The sequence below is a fragment of the Oxyura jamaicensis genome, chromosome 6 (genome assembly GCF_011077185.1).
Source record: "Oxyura jamaicensis isolate SHBP4307 breed ruddy duck chromosome 6, BPBGC_Ojam_1.0, whole genome shotgun sequence".
In the NCBI taxonomy this organism is placed as follows: Eukaryota; Metazoa; Chordata; class Aves; order Anseriformes; family Anatidae; genus Oxyura; species Oxyura jamaicensis.
The window spans coordinates 29,955,238-29,978,879 of NC_048898.1; the positions used below are offsets into that span (position 1 = coordinate 29,955,238).

The window sequence follows — 23,642 nt, forward strand, 5'->3', positions numbered from 1 at the left end:
CCCCCCCCCCCCCCCTCCGAGAGCCGGTCCCGCAGATTGTGCTATTTCAGCGCCTATTGTTAAAGGTCAGCTGCTGATGCATTCATTCAGGAGGGCTCGGCGGAGCCGCAAATAGCTCGCCGTGCTGCGCGGGGACAGCGGCAGGACCGCAGCGCTTCCGAGCGGGCGCTCCTCGCCTCTGGCGGCGGCGTTACGGGGGGCGACCGCCGAGCCACCAAGGCGCCCCCCGCCGCCGCCGTTTGGCCCCGGCCCGCTCCTGCTCCCAGCCGGGGCTCAGCCTCGGGGGGTCCCCGGCAGGGGGCGAGGGGTGCCCGGAGCCGCCGGCGAGGAGAAGCCGCTCCGTGGCCCTTGGGAACTCCCCCCCCAGGAGCATTCCCCCTGGAGCATCTCCCCCGCCTCCCCCCCGAGCATCCCACCTGTTCCCCCCACCACGAGCATCCCCCCTTGTTCCCCCACCCCAGAGCATCCCTCCTATCCCCCCTCTGAGCATCCCACCCCAAAAAGCACGAAGCCTGGTGACAGCCAGCAGCCCTGTGGGGCGGTTTTCTCCCCTCTCCGCTTTTCCTTTCCTCCCCCAGCAAAGGGGGCGAAGGTGTCCCCCCGCTGCTCCTGGGGGGGCCCGGCCAGCAGCACCCCCCGCTGCAAGGTGGGCGCCGCACGCCCGCATCTCACGGCCGCAGCATCGCTGCCAAGGTTGCAAGCGCTTGCTGCCGGTGGGGTTTTTCTTTCCTGGCTTGTTACCCCCAACACTAACCCTCACGTCCTTTACCCTTTAAAATAACACATCTCAAGCCTTTGGTGCAACTTGTTGTCTCCTGGAACCGCCTGCTAGCAGGGGCAGCTGTAGGCACGGTGCAACCTGCGGCTGGGATTTGGCGCTGGGGTGCTGGGGCTGGCGAGGCCGGGGCCGCCTGGGTGCACCTCAGGCTTGGTCCCGCTGAAGCCATGGAAGTAGGAGAAATGCAACATTGGCTTGCTACAAGAGGTCATTGAAACAGTCCTCCCCTGGAGTGATCCCTTTCGCTGGGAAAAATAGCTCAAATTGTAAAATAATGTTTATATAACTCAGGGGGTGTTGAACTTGCAAGGCTTAGCTAAAGAGTAAAGTCCTGTGATTCTCCAGGAAAAAAAAAAATCTAAATAATAAGGGCAAAGGTATTATTCTGTTGAGCAGACCGGTGCGTTACAGCTCCGTCTTCTCCTGGAGAATTGTGATTTTCTGTTGTCATTTCCAACACCGTTCAGGATGCAGTCGCTGCTACCAGCGGCGTAGTACTGGGTTAGATTTCAGAAGAGTTCAGGGATACTTTAAAGGACTGGTATTAATTACAGTTATTGTGTGTTGTTTTCCGAGAGCCAATATTTTGCAAGGAATTTTGAATATGCCACTCAGTTTTATGCTCCTTTTCTACCATCCTCAGCAAGATGGTAACAGCGGCGTTGTTTATTGCGTTAAGTTGTACGAAGGAAGCTAATGCTCCCATCCCAACGGCAGAGCTTTATCAGGGCTTACTCCAAACTATGCTCCAACACTTCTTTTAACTCTGCTTGAAGTTCCAACAACAATGTTTGAGGCCTGGTGCTTATTTATTCATAAAGCTTTTTTTATTATTATTATTTTGGGGCGGGGAGTCGTCTGAATTTTTCTGAAATGAAGAATGGACGAAGCATTGTGTACCTGACATCACAAAGCCACAAGTACTATCCATGTGTTTCCAGATTTTTAGTTATCATTGCATGCAAGCTGCTGCCAGTAAAGTGTTTTTAAAATTCTCAGGGAATAATGTCAGTGGATGTCATTACAGGTGGAGAAGATGGACAGCCTGTTGAAGACCAAGAGTAAACCCAAAGTAATAGACTGGGGATTATGGTACCTAAGAGTAAGCTTGTTCCAGGTCCTGCAGGCTCTGTGGATAGATGTAGCTAGGTGAACACGTAGCCGCAGCCAAGTACACGCATGTGTGTTTGCACTTGAGAAGTCAAAAGCAGAAGCTATGTTAGCTCAGTTAGGTGGTCGCTGGTGCCTGCGATGCGGTATTTGATGTTGGAAGTAGTGAAATAATGGGATCCATTCTGCGGCCATTAGTAAAAGCAGAAGTCTTATCGCAATTGCAAAGGGGAGCACAAACCCAATATCAGCATCAAAAAAAAAATCAGATTAGTTTCAGAGCAAGGTTTAGGAAGATCTGCAGTGTTAAGTCCAGCAGTGAGGACTTTTGTAAGGGCCTCAGGAGTAGGGCCGAGTGACCAACGCAAACATTTTCTAGCAAATATTGGTTTAAATTTTGCAACTCGTTTGCTTTGGCCCTGCAAGCGGCTTTTCTGGGGTCCCATGTGTAAATTCCTTTGTGACCAAATTTTATTACAGCAACCACCGATGCGAAGTGGATTTCTTTGCTGAAATACTGGGAAGCAAGTTTTATAACTGTTATACAAATACTCGTACCAGAATCCTGATGATTACAATGAGAAGCACACCCAGAATTAACTGATGCCTTGTGATACATGAGTAATCTTATTAGAGCAACAAAAAAAAGTAAATGCAATTCACATACAAAAATGTATTTCACTGAATAATTTCAAGCAGAGAATGAATTTCAGGAAATCATCATCTGCTTGCGGAATATAAAGTTTGAGATAAAATCACATGAGTTATTTGTACTCAGAGGTCTACCAGTCTGAGCAGAGGAGAAACAATAAAAAAAAAAAAAAGAAAGAAAGAGTTTTATTGCATTTCAAAGTTCATTTATAATTTATTAGGAATGAATTTATGTTGTTTCCTCAATGATCATTTCTTTTTTCTTGTATGCAAAATCCTATTGCACAAATGGCCAGTCCCTTTTAGGACTGAATAGAAAATACATCTGGTTTAATTATAGGAACCAAATAGATATTTGGGACCATCTCTTATTGCCTGGGGAAAAGAATAAGCAGAGAAGAAAAGACAAGAAAGATGAGAATCATAAAAAGAACAGCAGAATAATAACAATCGCAGTCATTTCAGGTTGAGTAAGAACCCCAAATTATGAGGTGGTGAAACATTTATCTGGATCTTTTCATTAGCCCTCTTGTTTCTGAGCCTCAGCGATCACGTCTGAACCACAGAATTACCTAGCCATGAGGAACTGGAATACACCAAGCTGCTGAAAGGGAATCCAGGCTCATGAATGAGTCCCGATTCCTTAAGGCTGTTTAACAGAGGACCTCGTCAGAACCAAGGAGAAGGGTCGTGGAGGGACCAAGGACTGACTCTTCCCAAATTTCAGAGGAACTTTAACAAGCGGAACACAGAGAAGATTTAAAGCAGATCCCTACAGTCCTGGCTCTACCCCTGCCTGTTAAAAGCAGCAGGCTGATAAAAGTCTTTCAAATAGGCTGATGATTTCACCAGAATGTTTGTATGGAAAACAAGCAATATGGTCAGATAAGCGTGGCCAAGGCATGGTGATTTCCCAGATACTCTTTGTCATGAGCCATAATTTCCGAGCTATAAGATCAGTCTTCCCTCATATAATCTGCTGCTGCTCTGCACTTGAATTTTCTTGGACATCCTGAAACACATTTCAAAACCTAAATACAACTTGAAACAGCAAGATCCTTTACAATCTTGTAAAAACCAAACAAATGACCGGTTTTCACCACTTTAAAGTTTTAGCGATAACGGCATTAGTCATCATGGTTATTAGTCTTAAGGCAGCCGGTTTGGAAGATAAACTATTATTTTCCTCAGACCTTAAATTTCTAAAGCGCAAACTTTACTGTGTAAACCCGATAAAAGGAAAAAATGTTGCAACTACTATAACACAACAAAAATACATTTTTTCCTTTCTGAGGAGACTGGGATTCTAAAGTAAACTTATTTACGGCACCCAAGCAGAACCTTTGATCAGCCTAGCCAAAAGGGTCAACCTTCTTTTATATATATCTCTAAAATTTTTGATGACTGCACACTGATGCCATTTAACATGCAAAATGTGCCTGTTTTTATATTGCTGTATTTTTAGCTTGCTTTTGCAGGATGATCACAGGAGAGATTTGTGCGTGTCCTTATTGGCAGAAGACTAGCAATAAATCCTAAACAAGAAGCGTGATTGCTTTCCAAGAACTTGGCTGCAGAGCAATTGGAAAAAGGGCAGTAGAACAATGAAAAGCATATTTTGAAGGAAAGAAGGTGACTATAGCGACAGCCAAAACCCCATGGAGAATATGATTATTGCAACTTAACTTTAGCAAGTTCATTAGCCGATGCTTGGAATGCAGAATCTAAGGTCCTGTCCTGTATCCCTTGACTTAAAAACAAAGTACTTTGTAAGGAAAATGTTGTTTCTATAAGCAGAGGATGCTTGTATGCAGTGACTCAGTCTAGTTTTCTTTTTGGAATTCAAGAAAAGCTCTCATCACTGCAGTAGCTTACAAGAAAAAATGAATAAATCCAAGAATGGAATCAGCCATTACTTCAGATGTAAGATAGAGTGCTTTTAAGCTCTAGATTTAAAAATGAGATTCCTTTTCAAGCTGTAACCATTTCTTTTGGGGTAAAAAAAAATACCCAAAAGAGGTCAGAATATTTCGTTACTTTCTTATCAAGAAAATTCAGAAAACAGGAGGCTTCAGGCCTTTGTGAAAAGAATGTGCAAGTCTGAATGACACAAAGATTCCTCACCATACCCGATTTAGAGCAAGCGTGTATGTATATGAAATCCCTTTGCACTTTTTTATAGTAGAGCTGATGCAAGGCAGGTTAGAGCTGCAGTATCTGTGCTCTTTGTGGGCGCTCTGCTCCTTGTCTGGGGCTGTCCCTGGGGTTCTCCAGCTCGCCGTTGTGGGCAGCAGGTCTTGAGATGTGGTGATGCTGGAGAAACCAAGAGCCCTTCCACCCAAGCTTCCTGGCTGCAGAGAGAGGACTATGTCCCTTCATGTTTGTTGTTGCTGTGGTATGGCAGTGTTTTGGTCTAATTGCTATTGATTTTAATGGGTTTGTAGGCATTTAAAATATATTTAGTACTGAGCTGTGATGGTCTCTTAGGTAATTAACACACAGAAGCCATCAGCTGGTCAGTCTTCTCAAACAGATGTTAACTACGGAGGTTTGGATAGAGCTACGTGTACGTGCCCCATTAACCTCATGTGACTGACTTCATCAAGTGCCAAATAATAAATCTAGGAAGAGACTACCTGTATTCGTTATCAATATATTCCTTTCTGAGGTCTTAGTATCGGTAAAGTCATCCACGCAACAAAGAATTTTCAGTTTTTATCCAAGATGCAGGCATAAGTTTGTGACTGTATTTAGCTTCTTGTGTTGTGACTATTCTGATGGGTGAAATGACAAAAATCACTTCAGAAGCCATATCACTGTGTTGAAAAAGTTTATAAACAAAAGATTTTATCAAAGCAGTTCCAGTCTTTACAAAATAGTACTCAAAACTAAACAATCGAACAAGGGTTCCTCTTCCTTTACAGCTGGATAGGAAATACTACCCTTCCGTTTGATTTTTGCCTATGAAAATGGGAGCTAAGAATCTATCTTGTGCTCATCTGTGAGATTTATCCCTCAGTCTTTACTCCAAAACATGTTCTATCTGGTATATGAGTTTTCTGTGTGGCAGTGAGTAAGAAGAGAACCAGTTACTCCTCATTTTTACAGGCACATAACCTAAACAATAACAAGATGACATCCCAATATTTCTTTAAGACCACAGGATGTGAAATTAAATTAAGAGGCCAGGAAAATAAAGAACCCTGCAGTTTGATTACACTTGGCTGGATTATTTTTGTAATTATTTTGCCTGGATGATTTAAAAATGCATACTGCCTTGTGATTAGGTAGGGAACAAAAATTAAATGTTCTAAAGAAAATATTGCAAAGATGATGGGTATTCTGTTTATTTAAAAAAATAGAGTTGCTAATTAAAGTGAAAAGATGGAACAAAACGTGGGTGAGGGGGAAGATGGATGGGGCTGAGAAGTCTTTGGAGCTGGCTCAGCTGCTTCTAGCTCATATGATGTCTCTTCAGATATAGCTGAAGACACTGTCACAAGTGTTTGGTTTTTTTCAAGGAAGATGGGCAGGATAATAGGAGTGGAAATATACCCAAGTACTCATGGCTCAATTCTGACCTGGTAATGCAAATAATACTAATGAAGGAAGGGTGGCTGGCTGTGCTCTGGGATGGAGATAGTTTTTCACAGCTAACTTCTCAGTGCCACAGCAAAGACTGAAAACTTTGTGTCTCCATCACTTCCAGTCCTTACCAGTGTTCAGTATGTATGAGCAGTCCCACGGACCTCGTGGGGGACTACCTGGTGGCTGGAAACGCAGCTTGTTTGTGAGTGCTCTGCGAGGCTGAGACCTCCGGGATCGCCCTGTTCTGACTGCTGCAATGCTGTTAGGCCAGGAGAAGTACACCGGCAGAACTGAAGTGAAACCAACTTTTAGCAGCCATCGGGAAAGGCCTACTTTGTCATTCTGTCCCTTGTCCTCCAAGCACTTTTTTTATTTTAAACGGTTTTGGTATAAAAATGACTCAAATTGTGGGCTTCTATTTCAGGATTTTTTTTTTATTATTTTTTTTTTTCAGCCCAAGTAATCTTCTTGACTCTTCTGGCGAAATTCTCCTTTTTCTCATCTCCTTACTCATGTAGTTTCTCCTTACTCATGTAGTTCCTTTTGTACCAAGTTTTCATTCTCTGGGCGTTTTCTGTTGCTGAGTTTAACAGCTTTTGTTCTTTCTTCGTTCCAGCTTGTCAGCTTGGATGGTCCACCTCAAATTTTGTGCTCCTCAGGACAAGTTCAGTCCCAATGGTGGGTTCCCAAGAGGTGTGCCTAGGGATGGAGTCTGCCATGCAGGCAGTCTGAACCCAGTTCTCTCTCTGGCCCACCTCAAAATCAGCTGAAATAACTAGTCACATGCGGAGGGGGCCCTGGGGAAAAAACAGTACCCACGAGGGAGTATATCAGGATATTTCTGAGTAGTTTCCATGAGTGAGGTTGCTTATGGAGTTCCCCATTGACCTGAGGATGCCAAAGAGGCAGTTAAGCAGCAGCAGCAGCTATTTTTGCATTCGTTGAGTATTCTCTTGGGTCCCACTGAACGCATGATTTCACTGAGCCTGGCTTTTCCTGGTAGGCTGAGGTTATATTTCAAGTTCTAGAAGTTACCTTACTTCTGTGCAGTACCTCTCCCACTTAACTACTCAAAGGGCCAACCTCTCCCTCATGCGGGTGTGCAGCACCTTGGCTGCTGGGATGCTGTTTCCTATTTGTCGGTACTCCAGGGCCATTCTCCTTTCCTAGCAGCATTCCACCAGTGAATAAATTTGGATTGTTTGTTTTTCTCTGTTAAAGTAGTCTAAATTTTTCTAGGCTGCAATTCCCTTATTGCATTCTTCCCACTTTTCCAATCTTCCTATTTTTTTCCCCTGCTCTCTGTTGTCTGACATCACCTATGAATCCTTAATGCACTGCTTAAAACATATTTAACTCAATTGGATTAAACATCACTTTACTGGACACATCTAAGGCTTTATATATTTTCTCCATCATATTACCCTCCTTTGTTCTTTGGTCAGTGTTTAGTCTGCGCGACGCTGCTCCTATCTAAAATGATTAAAACTTTTTTCCATGCATGCATTATGGGAGACCTGCATGATTCTACAGGAAGTCTTTATTTCCAATGAAAGTTTTACAAATGAGGAAGCCATCTCATTCGGGCACAGTCTATTGAGCCATCCAGCATGTCATAGGAAGGGGGGGAGAGAGAGAAATACAGCTGGAAGAAGAGATTCAGAAACAAAGCAAAGACATCGATGATGCCAAGTTAAAACAACACCAATGAGTCCTCAGTGACGTTTCTGTCAAAATACCCCCGTAGGCAGTGCAAGGGAACTGACATCTTTAACAAGCAGATGAGCTGGGAAGGATGGATGCTAGGGTAAATCGTCATTTAGCCAAGGTTGCCAAAATATCTGTGGAAGATATATATACTTCACATTGGCACTGTTCATTGCTTGTCATTCTATTTTCACTTGCATTTCTGCTGTTTTTCTCTCCCCATTGCTTTCCTCCCCGCTGCTGATAGACTTTGTTTTGTTTTGTACTGGGGATGATTGACTGAATGAAATTCCCAGTGTGCCTTTTCCCATCTTCTTTAGTTTTAGTTGTTATAGATTCTTTTTTATTGCTCTTTTTTATTTTTTCAGTGCTCTGGGTCTCCATGAAGTTGTTTGTCTGTGGTTCAGAAAGAGATTCTAGTGATATGCACGCTAGAAATCAATAGGGTTGCTTTCTGTAGGGGTAGTCTTGCTACTTGCATGGCAAACTTGTCCCCAGCAGAAGTCCAATGAGACAACTTGCCTGTCCTCCTTCATGGAGAAAGCATGGTGCAAAAATGCAATTGCTCACCCTGCAAGATTTGCAGGAAATTTTAGTTGGCTAACATTTGCGGCAAATCAAGAGAATCTGAACACTGAGCCTTAATCTTCTTACTATTAAAGGAAGAACAATTGTCCAGTGCAACATTTGCAATCAGTGAAAAAGCTTACAAATACAAGAGTTGGGACTAATCTCTGAATAAACCCTTTCTGTCTCCTTCCATAGCAATTTCACATCTACATTTCATCTCTGAATCATGATTTTGTGTTTTCTGAGGATGCCAAGTCATAAATCATATGTTGACTGAGAATTCCTCATGAAGCACACATCTGGGAAAGTTTGTGCTTTGTTTATTTCGCCAGCAGATGACTTTTAGGAAGAATTAGCCAGATGACTTATACATGATGTAAGCTTTTCTCGGAGTTACAGTGCACCTTTCTCGGAAGCTTTGTGCCTTTAGCATGCATCTCCTTTCACTCTGCTCTATGAGAGACAGTGGTTCAGGAATTAAAAAGCAAACTTCAGGTTTCTGAATCAGAGAGCTGGGCAGGTAGGAATATAGAAGTGTTCAGAGTAAAGCTGCTTCTTGCCCTGTGTCATTGACAGACCCTGGATAGCAGCAGGTGCCTATGGAAAGGCATGGATAGAATGAGCCTTCCCCAAGCCTGTCTTTTCAGTCTCTCACAGTAGGAATTTCCCAAGCAGAAGGTGGTTTTGTCCACTGGTGTCTAATAGAAGGATGTATCCCTCATAAATTTATCTACCCTCCCATTTTTTATTTGCTACATTCCCAACTTTGGCCTGCACAACATCCTGTGGCAATGAGTTCCATAACGCAGCAAAAAGCATGCAAACTTTCCCACATGTGTGCTTCATGAGGAACTCTCAGCCGATGTATGACGTCTGTTTTGGCAACCTCAGGAAGTAGCCATGACGAATACGTGGTAGTGTCCTGGAGGAGAAGGGAAGCAAACTATCTTCAAATCAATCAAATACTTCTGTTTGGATTTAACATGTTGATTTTGTTGATTTTGTCCTAACTTCTAGGAGGTTATTCTTGAGTTTATAACCCTTTATCATAGGCCCTTATCAGCCCATCGCCAGATGGAAAGGTCTAAGTCTATCATATTTGTCCCTTTACATCTTCTAATCCCGTATCCTTTCTGAAACGGGTGACCAAATCTGTCCCTTGGGTAGTGTGGCCCTGTGTGCTGAATGTGCACCATGGACAGTGACATAGTGATGCTGAGTGCTTTGTCCTTTGCCTTTTGACAATCTTTTTTTAACTTGATGTTTGTTTGCTCTTTTTCTCTATCATAAGCATTCCTTACTGAGACTACTGTCAATGAGCTCAGAAATTTGTCTCCTGAGCTGAAATGTTTAATTTAGAGCCCTTTATTTTTTGTGTATAGCATGAGTTGTTTTCTTTCTTTCATGTGCAATACATTGCTGGCTGACACAGAACTTCTTTTTTTTTTTTTTTTTTTTTTTTTTTTTTTTCCTTCCCTAAGTGATTCAATACGGCAACATACTTCTGCAACTCTTTGCAGGCTGTTTTTGGTACAAGTGTCTTGAAGAAATTCATCTTGGCAGCAAATGTCATCTTGTTATTTATCTCTTCTCCAGACCATTTATGAATACTCTGAATAATCCAAGTCCTATCAAAGATCTCTGGCACACCACCGGCAGCCTCACTCCACTGTAAACTTCTTAGCCTTGATTTCCTATCTTGTCAACTATTGCTGACTCACAAGAGGGTTTCTTCTCGAGATACAGTTGCCTTTCACCAGCAATTCTTAAGAAACTAGCTTTCAAAAACAAAAATGACCAAAAAAAAAACAAACAAAAAAAAAAAAAAAAAAAAAAAAAAAACAGACCACTGTTCAAGAATTTCAAAGCCACTTTTGAAATATTTTATTGACTGTTCACCCTTCTTTGAATCCTCCAAAAGAATCCAGGAAATTTGTAAACATGATTTTCCTAAAATCACAGAATAATTCAGGTTGAAAAGGACTTCAGGAGGCCTCTAGCCCAAGCAGGGGCAGCTCTGCAGCTAGCCCGGGTTGATCTGTCAAAAACTGAAAACCTCCATGGGCTGAGACTGTGCAGCCTCTCTGGGCAGCCGGCTCCACTACTTGACTGTCCTCATGAGGGAAACCTTTTTATATCCATTTGACCCCTCTTTAAATTTATGACATTGCCTGTCATCCTCCGGCCTATGCAGCACTGTGAAGAGCTTAACTTCATCTCAAAAACCTCCCCAGAGCTACTGGCTGGCTGCTGACAGTCCCCTGCTGCAGCCCCAGGCCCCTCTCCAGGCTGAACAGGCCCTGCTGCCCTGGCCTCTCTCAGGGCAGGAGCTCCAGCCCTTGATGATCTTGATGGCCCTCTGCACAATTTGCTCATTTATTGATGGCCTTTATTGGGGGATGGGGCAAAACTAGATGTGGTATCTCTCTAGATGTGGTCTAATGAATTTTGAATAGGGGGCAATAATCACTTCCCTCAGTCTACAGACTACATTCCTGTTCAAATAGCTCAAGGTGCTGCTGGCTTTCCTTGCTGCTAGGCATGCTGCTGGTTTGTGCTCAGTTTGGTGTCTGTCATACCCTTGGGCCTTTTCAGCAGAGCTGCTCTTGGGTATGAGATTATTGTGTGAGACAGTGTTGAAAATCTCGCTAAAATCAGCCTAAATAACATCCGCTGCTTTTCTCCTTGTCTACAAAGCCAGTCACTTTATTGAAGAAGGCAGGCAGGCTAGTCAGGGATGATTTATGCTTCGTAAATCCATGCTGGCTGTTGCCAATCTCCTTCTCCTTCATGTGCCCAGAAATAGTTATGAGATGACCCTATAACCAAAGTGAACTGACTGCCTGTACCATCCTGGATGGTCCTGTTGTCTTTCTTCAGTCATAGTGGGGCCTCTCTGGGTCTCCACCTCCTTTCAAAGCTGACAGAGAGCAGCCTTGTAATACTATCAGCCCTGGGCACGCTTGCATTTTTGGGTGCAGCCTTTCTTGTTCTGTGGGCCTGTGCAGGCCACAACTGTTTAGGTAATCCCTCGTGTGCTGCTGGTAGGTCTTGTCCCTCCTTGAACCCTGCAGAGACCAGGGAGGCCTTTCAGTGAAGACTAAGGCAAACAAGGCATTCACTTTTTCTGCGATGGGTTGTGGTACAGCTGTTGTGCTTGTGATTATGGTATTTTAGGCATAGTTTCTACCAGTTTGCCTGTCAGAACTCTGACTTCTCTGTTTTTACCATAGTCTTCCGCAGGCTTCTAGAAATCAGGTCTATATGAATCCTCTTCTCCTGCTCTGCCAGAGTCTTTTACCAAGGCCCTGTCTCACTGTTCTGTCTCTGCTCTGTCCATGGTAACACGTGCTCTTTGCCAGGTGAGTTCAGCTTCACTGCTGAACAGAAATCACTCAGAGGACCAAGTACTGCAGTAGAGCGTGAAGTGTTGTCGCTGTTCAATAACTGTGTGGTCTCCCACGCAACCAAGTGAAGCTTGGAGGGAATCTGTTGCAAACGTTCAGTTATTGAAGATATCCCAGATTTTGACATCTCCAGTGACCTGATCTAAAGCTTTCAAGCCTCCAGCATCATTTTCTTTGGATGTATATCAGGGATTTCCATTCTAACCGTTGGCAGAATTCAGGTCTTGCTTCTGATCTCTTCAAATGGATGGCTGGGCAAATTTGTCCCAAGAAACAGCTTTTTCTTGCCAAGGTACAGTGATTAGATAGCATCTTGTACAACTGTCAAGCTGCTCAGCTTGAAGCACGACCCACCTGCCCAAACTAGCTTTGACTACAGTCAGCTTGTTCTAGATAGAGATGGAGAGGAAAAGCAAAAATCTGTGAAGGAGAAATGTTGGAATTTGCCAGCTGATGGCAGCATTCGAAGGAACCATCCCTAAGACATCTGATGATTGGCCAAAAAATCAGGGTTGTGCAAAGGACTGAAAGAAAATGTCCCAGGTGAACACTGTTAAAGTGGGTGGTGTTTGAATCTACCAGTCAAAGCTGACCATCTGAAGCTCTTTGAAAGGTCAGCAATCACTTCTAATGCCACAGAGGACTATAATACGTTCCAGCAGGCTTGGCCACAACCTGCTTAAAAAAAAATAAACCCAAAGCAAGTCTCCCCCCAAACTCAGCTAATCCTGTTTAAAAAACAAAGCAAAAACCCACAAGTTTTGCGTAATTATTCTGCAGGACCTGTACACTAATACTTGCCTCTGTCCACATACATGTCAGATGTATAAAGCACAGGATCAAACTCTTTCGTTGGACAGGCTAATCTAAAATCTCTAGCAGGTTTCAGGACATTTGTTATTTTGGCTAATGCAGCCCTCCAGCTGTAAAATGTTTATTTGGCTGTGAAAAGACTATGAAGTAACAAACTTTGATGGATTCAGCGTATTGTTTTCTCTTCCTTTTTTGGGATGCTGTTTGCCTCCAGCTCTCATGGGGAACACGTCTCTTTTCCTGAATGCCATAAATATTAGAAGCCTAGAATGCCTGCAAATGTGTGTAGGACAGGTATGAGCCGTGCACTGCTTACAAGCCTTTGTGGCGGTCTCCTCTGAAAACAGATCGTCTAAAAATAATGGTGCAATATGACTGCACAACACTTCAGTGTTTATTCTTGTTATTATTTAAAGTTGCTAATATTTTATTCTTGCTTATTAGCAGATTACACGCTGAATAATACCAGGACACTAGGATTATTCATGGAAGGAAGTGAACTTTGGCTCCGTGAACGTAGTTGGGAAAGGAGATAGAGAAATATATTATTTCTTGAGTGACCTCTCTAAGACCTCCTTGTGGTGGTTGGTATAAACAAACTGGTAATTGGAAAGTTTAGAATAAATAAAAGGCAGCTTTTTAAAACCCATGTATGTGCTATGTAAATGAACCTTCCAAAATGAAGCTCAAGTCTATATGTTACAAATCCTTTGCAAGAGGATTGTTTGAATATATTTTTAAGCAAACATTTACCAGCTGTGTGAAGGCATGAAGCTTGTTTAGAAACTCAGAAATATTTTACAAGGTGAGGACAGAGCATGCTTTGGTTCGGAGTCCCTGGCCTACATTTTCAAAATACTTAGTAATTTAATTCTATACTTCATTTTTTAAGGTACAATGAGTTGAGGTGAAATTAAAATTAGGAGTCAGATGCTGGATATTAAACTCTTTGTGGGAATGTGTATTCTGTGCCAGAAAGAGCCAAATGTGAGAGGCCTGGCATATTTCTTAGGGCTGGATACTGAGGAGGACAGGCAGCAAAGCTTTGATCTCTGCACTTTGTTAATCTCAGTGCTTGAGGTTATCGCTCAGATGTTAGGATACAGCCTCATATTTCAAAAGAGGAAGCACAGAAGACTGTGGCACTGTCCATGTGAATCTGTTAGTGCAGGTGCAATCAGCAAGCTGAAGAAACCATCCTATAAACACTAAAGCAGGTAAATGTATTTCATATGTGAATAGTCCCATAAGGTGAAGAGTTTGTTGACAGAGGCAATTGCTCATCAGTGAAAGTAAATGGTTCACATCCCAGGCTCTTGCCTGCTTGTGAAAGTCATATTTTGTATAAGTACTTGGAGGGTCTGACTCCTAATTCTGGCAAATGATCCTAAGAAGACCATTTTAAAGGAGATTTTGCTTGTTCCATTAAACTCATGAAGAGATTTGCAGACACTTCACAAACACAGATCTGCACTCTATTACCACTGGTTCTTTTAATCTGGGCTGATTGCAAATCACAACTGTGTTCTTAAAACCAAAACAACCGATGTATTAACTTCTCTAATATCTCCCTGCAGATGAAGTTTCATTTCATTTGACCTTAGATGAAGTTCATCTGGAAGATAAAGCCAGTTTTTAGTATTGCATAATTTTGCATGGGAGTGAATTTTCCTCTCTATAAGTCTTACTGTTTTCTTCTGGGGAGGGGAAAAGGAAGGGGAACAATTTGACAAGAATCAGTTGTTGTGATTTAAGAGAATGGAAGAAAATGGCATCTTCCAATAAATAGATATTTTATTAAAGTTGGATACTGTGACAAATAGTTTGGGCTTAGAACTTCAGATTTGGTATGTAAACAGAGCAACCCCACTGAGATTTGTGTGCATTGTGAAGATTAATGAAATATACTTTATAAAGACAGGCAATGATTCACTGAGTAAAAATAGGCGGCATCTTAAAGGGCTTGTAAACACAGCTATTAATTTTAGGACTAAAATTTTATATTCTTTGTCTGTCTTAGTCTGAGAAAAATGCCACTGAACTGCATGACACTATTCAGTGGGTACAAATTCAGCTCTTAGATAGATTTTTAAATAGATTTTAACAGTGGCCACAGTTGCATTTTTGCTTGCATGTTTTGTCCATCCTCTGAAATCTCTTTATGATACTTTTACTGTATAAAATATTCATTGCTTCCATTTTCAGCCATCCTCTATACCACAAACCCTCCTTAATACATTTGCTGCAGTCAGTTAACAATGGCAATTACAAAAGGAGGCACAGTTAACATGCCTCTCCTTTTCTACCTACTTACCTCAGGGTTTTGCAGTCTAGAAAGTACTCCTTGATGTGATACTCCTTGATGTGAGTCACTAAAAAGGTCTTGTGATTTTTTTTTTAGCATTGATTGTGCTTAAGGCTTAGTGTGATGCTGCACTTCACTGTTGATTTGAAGGAAGGGGAATGACTTTCCTCTTTTTCTCATAACCTCAGGTCTCATAATTTTTAATCATTCTTTTTCGGTATCAAAGAGCAGCTTTCTTTGGCTCATTGCAGCATTGTGTCGATCTGCTCAACAGCTCCTGTCTGATTCCACTGTCTTGGTCTTCTGCATGAAGTGTGTATTTATCGACTTCCAAAAGGAGAAAGCTACAAAATTTGGGCAGGAGCCAAAGGTTTGGTTCCAGCTCAATGATATTAAAGTTTATTTAACGGAACACAGTGAAGTCACCATCATTTTCTACAGAACCCACTGGCCACAAGTGTCGTTCTTTTTATGCTGAAAGCACAAATAACTATATTTGGGTGCCAGCTCCCCTTACTTTTAAGAAATAGGCTAAAGGCCCAGCTTAGTGCTTATATAGGAATGTTAGTAACACTTTGCATCAGTGAGGTGGGCACAGAGATCACAAATACCGTTTGCTGTCACCTGCCTGCATCAGCTGGAGGAAGCAGGAGGTATGGCAGACTGGAGACAGAGACTCACCTAAAACAAGTTCACACATAGGAAGAAGTCATAAAGAACACGAAGAGCATTACGAGCTCTTTAAAACATGAAATATACCTTTTTATGCCTTTGTGACGGGGGCAGATACAACTAAAGCTGTAGAATGATGTGAAATCTGTAGGGTTGTTTTGTTTGTTTGTTTTCAGTTTGCTCATCTTTTATATTTACCACTTGTTGCTGTTCTTGTAAGTACTTTAGCTCTATTTTTAAGCTAAAAAGAGGATTTCAATAATTCATCTTTATACAATAATCTGCCTATTAGAAAGAATCAGTCTGGTTGAGCTCACCTCTATCTGCATATTTAAAATGTGTAAGCAATTGCCCAGACTTCTGTGACAAAATCTGTAACGGTTTGCATAGACCTGATGCGAATTCGTCCCAAGGCTCTACCTTGTTTTTAGAAATGAAGCAGTGTTTGTGTGCAAGCAGGCTCCGTTTCTTACCGGGGTATTCCACCTAACAACTGTTGCAATGTAATTAGATAGGATGGGAATTTCCATCGGGACACGAGCCACGGCTGTGAGCATGCTGTCGTTTATAAATGTTCCTATCTAAGTCTGCCCATGGTGTTATTCTATGTGTTTTTCATGAGGATATAATAGTATTGTGTATCTTCTAATACTGCAGAGGCTTATTTGTCTGCCAAACTCTGCTCTGTTTAAAAATTGTTTGGAAATAGTGTTTTCCCTGGTAATTACTCAGAGATGAAACAATCGCACTGCAGTGCAGCCATGCGGGAGCCATAAGGTGTTCCTGAGCGCTGTGGGCTCGTCGTCTCAGCAGTTCATTGCACAGAGGCAAACCAAATCCCCAAAACTTTCTACCCAGCTTCCACAAAGCAGAGAAAATGCAGTTTGGGGTGAGGTCCTGGGGGAAGGAATCACCCAGAGCTGGGAGATGCAGCGGGGTGCAGCTGGTTCGGAGGGGCTGGGCTCGGAGTGGAGGTGAGCAGCTGTCTCAGCACAAGGAGGTCCTGCACCTAGGAACAGGAAAGGGTTTGGGAGTCGTGCCTGTTCTGGGTGGTGCACCTCAGGGCTGGCATGCCTGGTTTTATTTTTTTTCATCTTGCAAGTCATGGTAGGCAAGGCTAGAGAGCAGGAGAGCAGTCTGCCGCCCATCAGCTTGGCACGTCTGGGTCAGCTGTGTAGCCTCTCATGGTCCAAATCTCTCCTGGGATGGACCTCTGTAAAGCAACTGAACTCAAGGATCTGATAAAGGGTGTATTAATGCATGGAAAATATAGAACAGGCAACTAAGTTCCCTTCTGTTGCAGAGCTGCATGCGTTTTTTATTTTCTGTGTATAAATCAGCATATTTCACTTGTTTTGTAGTAATTTGTAACACACAGATCAGTGTCTTCTACGGTGACTTAATATTCAGGAATCATCCCCTATGTAGTTTTTATAACCAATTTTTCAGCCTGGTTCTTCTGTTAGCTGCGCCATGTAAGGAAGTCAAAAATGCATTTCATCATTAATTATCTCATGGAGCAATCTTGGTTAACGCCACACTAATGTCCAAACAGATCAAGGAACATTCCTATCATTGACACCCAGGCAAATTTCCCTTGGAAGGCAGTGGAGACTGGCTGAGTGAGAACCTCAGGACTAAGTCCAGACCTTTCTTTCTGCTCAGAATTAGGTAACGTCACAAATCCAGGTGAAATATTCCTGCTGCTGCTTGGTATTTTGTGAGATGGCTGCTTTCTTTCCTGTAGCATGTCATGTTCTTTCTGAGATATGGAATATCAAGCATATCTCACGCTTTCTTAGATGTCCTTATTTTGTCACCAAAATTTGTATTTTATTCTTCTTTACAGGAGTAGCTTAATTAAGTGCTTGAAAGTTTTCTGAAAGCTTTTGAAAGCCCTGTTTTGCCTTCCAAGTTTTGGGCTGTTCTGTATTTACACGTGAAAGGGAGCATGCCCAGACCTTAAAGTAGATGATGTGCTTCTGCACAGTTTATCTTACCTCACTGTAAACTCATACATTGGGCATTGAGCAATAGTTAAAAGCATACTGGTATGAAAACCCTTATGTAGGCACTTAATCTTCTCTTGTGAAGTTAGCTGCTATTGGCCATGTCGACAGCTCAGTAATTTCACAGAAGTAGCCGTTAGTGTTTCCTGTCCTCCTTATGAACTCTAAAAATATTCTTTGTTTACTCCTTATGGGACTATTTGGGCAAACGCAGAATCCTTCAGCGCTACTCATTATCTGCAAACACAGGGAGAGATGCAGTCCCTCCTCTGCAGGAGCTATGGACACAGGTAGACACAGCACCAGGGTAAGGAGAAGCACCGTGTGCATGGTCTCACAGGAGCTTGGCAAGGGACAGCAGCAAGATACAGCTCCCCTGAGACCTGCTCAGCATCGTGCTCGCTGACTGCAGCTCCCTGTTGGAGCAGGCACTTGGAGCCTGTCAGATAAGCCCGTGCTACATCACCCCACCTCTCAGCTCTAAGCTGCAGAGCAAGTTGTCCTCTCGTACAGCAAGCTTCTGTTGTTTAAATTCTTACAAATATTTCTGTAACTCTAAAAGGGTTTTACCATAGTTTCCATGACATGGTGTTGTAGAAAAAAGTGTGTTGTTTGTAGAGCTTCTTGTTTCCTGCAGACAATTTACCCGGGCAGATTAAGATCTGAGATTTTCCAAAACACAAATTAGGTAAAATACAGTGGAAAATAAAGGTTCCTGCTAATGTGGCTATCTATTGAACTCACAGCTGAATTCAGATGCTTTTTGATGAAATCATTATGTGAAAACCCAAAGAACTACTCTGGAAAGCACGGAAGAACTAACTGTCACATAGGCACCCACAGTTTCTCAGAATCTTTTTTTTTTTTTTTTTTTTTTTTTTTTTCCATATTATCCACATCTAAAAAGTTAACCAAGTATGTTATTCATCAGTTTTGTTATGCTCTGAACAATAAAGCTCTTTCATCCTATCAAACTAAGACCGAAGATTTTGGCCATGTGGGAAACACACAGGTCAAATGTTATCTCAAATCAATTTAATAATGAGTACCAGACAGGAGTACGGTGTTGAGATGATGTTGCAAGTGAATAGACCAGCTATAGTAGCACCACTCCATTCAGAAAAAAATAAAAAAATAAAAAATAAAAATGAAATCATGCACTTTGAAACAACTGGGTTTGAAGCTAAAATTAATAATTTGATTGTCAGGCACTGGAATAGCAATGTAGGCTTTTGCTAACAGCTGGTTTAAGATTCCTACACCTGGCAAGATTAATAAGCTGGAGATTAATAAAGCAGAAGTGAATCACATGTGGCATGATTTTGCACTCGCCCCGATATTTCTGCTGGTCACAGCCCATGAGCAATGGCTTGAAATACTTGCACTGAGCTCAGTGGTGACCCTCGTGGTCGGACACAGAAGGCAGTGGTTCAGTACAGAAGGAGATGAAGAGTAAGTTGTCTTCTGCACAGCCACGTGGGAAAGATTTTGAACAAATAACCGAGGACTCCCCTTGTTCCCATTCTGGGAGGTTTGACAGTGTCACAGTATTTGAAGGAGTGCGCCTGTACTTGGGGCAGTGCCTGTGATTGTCCTCTTTTTAACTGCAGTTACAGGTTACAGTTCATTGCCATGTGTCAAAGTATCAAATACTAGTGTTGATTGGAAAAAAAGCGAGTAAGTTTTGAGAGAAAGTTTTATTTGCCATCTGCTCTTTAAAACGGCTTGAACATTTTCAGGCAGAGATTAGAAAATGTTAGGGCTGGCCTAACTAGGAATCCACACAGGTGTCTCCCTCTGGTCTGCACAGATTATGAATGTACAGCTCCCAGCAATAATTACTGCCAGTAAAATATGGAACTAATAAATGTCTCCAGTTAGCGGCAAATGGAAGAGCATATTTCAAACAGTAAGTGTATTGTTTGAACTCCCATAGAGTAACAGCATGTATCTGTAGGCTTGGTTAATAAATAATTATGGTGTAAAATTAAACATATGGAAAATATTTCCTTTTCTGTTTTCTATTTTATAACTTAATTTAAACATTTTTTGATGATGGTCTTTTCTGCAAAGGAAAATAACTGGAGTATGGACAGGTGATTAAAGATATTTAATTTTCACCTTTAAATATTAATTTCTCTCCCAAACCCTTATGCATAGGGAAATTTATACATATGAATTGTTCATCTAACTTCAAAATAGGACATATGTGACTTCAGAGCCAACCTCTGAAAGGTGACTTGCAAGTAAAATCTGTAAGAGTTTCAAGAATTTGTATTAAATCATTGTTCCATGAGGCAATCATGCACAAATCCGTCTGCTTTGAGGACAAGTCTGGGACCTGTTTCCAAAGTATATGAACAGCAGCAGTTTTTGCCAGTTGGCAGCCGGGGACCTGAAATATCTGTTATTTTTTAGTGCAAGTACGCCATGCTACAGTCTGCGATTTAGAAGGTTAGTGTTTGCAAATCATTTATACAAACTTCCTTTTGTTTCATTTGTAAGCTTTGTAATTCAGCTGGTGTCCAGAATGTTGTTAAACTTAAGGGTATTAAGTGCAATGGTTTTGTTTTTATATCACAGTTTTAATGCATTTTAGGTATTTTGAACTCCAAATGCATTCTTAGAACATTGAAAATTTTTCAGCTACCAAAGCTAAAGTTGAAATAAACTGCAGTGGTAACACACCTTGGGCTCAGGTTTTCTACAAAATCTTCCTAAAGGTTTTTCTAAAGATCTTTCTGAACTAAAAATTTGACCAGAAGTAACGGGCTTCCAGATTGAGAACAAAATGTTTTGATGCTGCTGATGCTGAAGAAGGAATTATTTCTTAACTACTTTAACGTCTGTATAACTGGCTTTCTGGCATCGCTACCTTGTGTTGCTCTGTGTCCAGTCAGGATATTATTTTATTTGTTTTAGAGCATGTATTTGGGCAGGTCTTTGCACCTCCTATTTATGAATGATACCATAGATGGGGTTTCTTAGCCTAAGCATGGCTAAGACAAATACCAGTGGAGTCTGATGGAAAATGTACAGCCTTAATAGATGTGCTGTTATGCCCTGTTGAATTTTGTTGTAGTATTTATTTTGCTCAGAAGGAGAAAACAAGTAATTAGCCAAGAAAGCTCACAGCTGCATAGCATACTCCCCTCTCTCCTATATACACACAGCCTATTGGTATATACAAAACTGGCACTAATGAAACATAAATAGATTATTTTCCTGTATGGAAAAGACTTTTGGCATTGAATGGGAATGAAAGCAATAGGTTTCTTTGGAAATCCTTGTTATTTGGGGTCTAAATTTGGATTTGGGGTTCTAAAGGTGTCTGCAATTCCCTGCATGGTACGATGTCTCCATGGATTTGCTTGTTGTGTTTTACTTGTTCGTTTAAACCTGCCAGGAGATGGGACCCTGTTTCTGTAAGTTTAGCCTTGTTGTTTGCCACAAAATCTAAACTTGGGTTAAAGTTGATGATTCGAGGTGGGGACAGCTGTAAAACCCCAGCCTCAGCCTTCTCAAACATCAGTCAGAGCCATCTGATCCAGGATGTCCCTGATGCTGTGGAAATTCTGAAATCATAGTTCTGAGATGAATTTTATCTTATTTTTAAAGTGGAAAGCACGGTATCTAGGGAGGGAAATAACTTTTTTTTCTGCCCAAAATCTCCAGAAGAAACCTTTCTTTGCATAGTTGTGTAAACAGCGTGCTGCAGTCCCTCTGTGTCCCAAACTTCCTCCTCCTCTGTGCATTTCAGCCTGCATCTCTGATGTGCCGTGCTTCCAGCAGCGACCCCTTATTTTGGCATCAAAGTTCCTCTTCCCTGGGGTACCCCGGGAGCCTCCCTCTGTGAATCGCGACTCCCTGCCCATAACGTCCTCTCTGTCCCAGCTTCTTTCACTGTGAACTTCCAATCTAACTTTTTGCCTAAATTGAGCGTTGCTCTACAGGCCTGGCAGGATACGTGCAGTGCCCACCAACGTGCTGTCACAGGCCTGTTCCTGTGCGGTGTGGGCACCTCTTGTTGTCAAACTGAAATAGCCGCCACGTGCAAGCCGGCCGGGCCTGCACACCAGGCCTCAGTCATGTGCAGCCACATCTGCTCCGTTCTTGTCTGCTTCTCGGTGAAAAATCACAGGCCGTGTCCTTTCATCACCCACAGTTACTCTCGGGTTTGGTGCTAAGAGACATTAACGAGCAATGCGATGCCATGGTGGCGCTTATCTCTACGCACTGTGGCTCTGAAGCGTTTCTGGTCAGGGATGCCTCGCGTTCCTGGCATAGCACGATAACATCTTCACCGCGGTGCTCTGTGCTCTGCAAGGCCTTGAACAACATTCAAATGGGCTTTCTGCATTTTCTTTTAAAGTGGGGAAAGATGATTTGGCTTCAGATGAGACAGGATGGCTTGGCTTACATAAGCTGCATGAAATGTAGCAAAGTCCTACCCTGCAGTACCCTCACAGAAGGGACAAGCTAATGAATTCCCCGTTCCTGTGCTCATAGAGCGACTCAGAAGAATATAGTTTTCTACTTGAGTGAAACAAACTTCCTTTCTAATTCTTCTGCACTTTTTAACAATTGTCTTTCTGTTCAGCCAGTCCCTTGATACCAATAGGAGAGCTCCTGTTGACTTCAGCAGGATTTCCATCGAGGGCCGCGGGTGCCTGAAGTCCCTATCTGCTGATGAGATAACAGCACTTTGCATAGCAGAGGTGTGGCACACAACAGCTAAAAATAAAAGGGAGAGAAGCAGACAGACCTAGCCTATTCTTTCCCCTTGAACACCTTAGAAAAGCCTGTGCAAGTGGCTCAAGGAAGGGCTGACCCAAGCCCTGCCACAGTAAGCATCTTTCCCATTATCTAGCAGGAACCCCTCCTCCAGACTTTCCATGTGGCAAGGAATTTCCTCTTCTGTCTGGCTGAATTTTTGGAAAGCCTTTAATATTGGCAGTAGCTCTGCAATTTTTTTTTTCTTTTTTTTTTTTTCTTTTTCTTTTTTTTTTTCTGGGGAACTTGGTGGAAGTTGAGCCGGAGCGGTGAATTATAATGAAAGCGAAGAACATAGCCTCACGTCTTGCCCCGCAGGCTCGGTTTCTGCTGTTGCTTTGCCAGCACTGTGGCTCTGTGTGAGGACCTGGGGCTGCTGGACCCCCTGCCCTGCAGAGGCCCTGCGGGTTTGGGCTCTTGAGGTCTGAACAAAATGCCCTCCTCTTGGAAGGAAAGGTTTCTTTTGCCAGGGTATGCGCCAGCAGACTGCCACAGGGAGGTTGGGGGGTGATTTATAGACAATGAGAGATTTTCAAGAGGTCTCCTTCCTATATGCAGGGATATCATAGGCAGGGATCATTAAACTGCCCCCCAAACTTGTGTTTAATTGCACCAGATCTGAAGGGTACTGGTGACTAAGTTAGATAAACTTTGAAATGCCTAATTGTTCTGTTTTTCAAACGCACCCTCGCTGTAACATTCAGTGCTTTAATAACAGTTTCCTTAGAAAGTTCAAAATGTTTTATGTGTCACGATGCCAGAAAAAATAACTTGTAGGGAAACAAAACAAATATGTAATTCTTAATGGGAAAAGGTCACTTTTCTATCCCTTCCTCCTACCTGCTGGAAACACTTGTTTAATTGAACCGGTACCCCCCCAAGCCTTTTTGTCTGCATCTTGCTTCTCTCCTCGACAATTTTGGCTTCTTGCCGCAGTCCGTGCTGCCTGCATGCAGGTGACACCAGCTGCTGCCTGCTCCTCGTGGTGAAGCGGGGAAGAGGTGCTGGCTGCAGCAGACCACAGTGTCGGCGGCCCTGCAGCTCCCCGCTGCTTATCTTGCCCAGTGTCAGGCCAAGCCACGAGCCCTCTGGCTTTGTTTTCTGTCCTAGGTGGGTTTGTGTCCCCAGTGAAACTTTGGACCCTGGGCGCAGCACGCTGTCACGTAAGGGAAAAAAAAAAAAAAAAAGCTACAGGGAAATATTGGATCAGGGATAAGATGGGGACGCGGGCTGGTTCGGAGGTCGTAATGTGCGTGCTT

At 42.5% G+C, this 23,642-nt stretch overlaps 1 protein-coding gene across 2 annotated transcripts in view; it reads left to right on the top strand.

Annotated features, from left to right (window-relative positions):
* GRK5 (G protein-coupled receptor kinase 5) overlaps positions 1–23,642 on the top strand; it is a 165,393-nt gene that overhangs the window by 422 nt on the left and 141,329 nt on the right. The window lies entirely within an intron of this gene.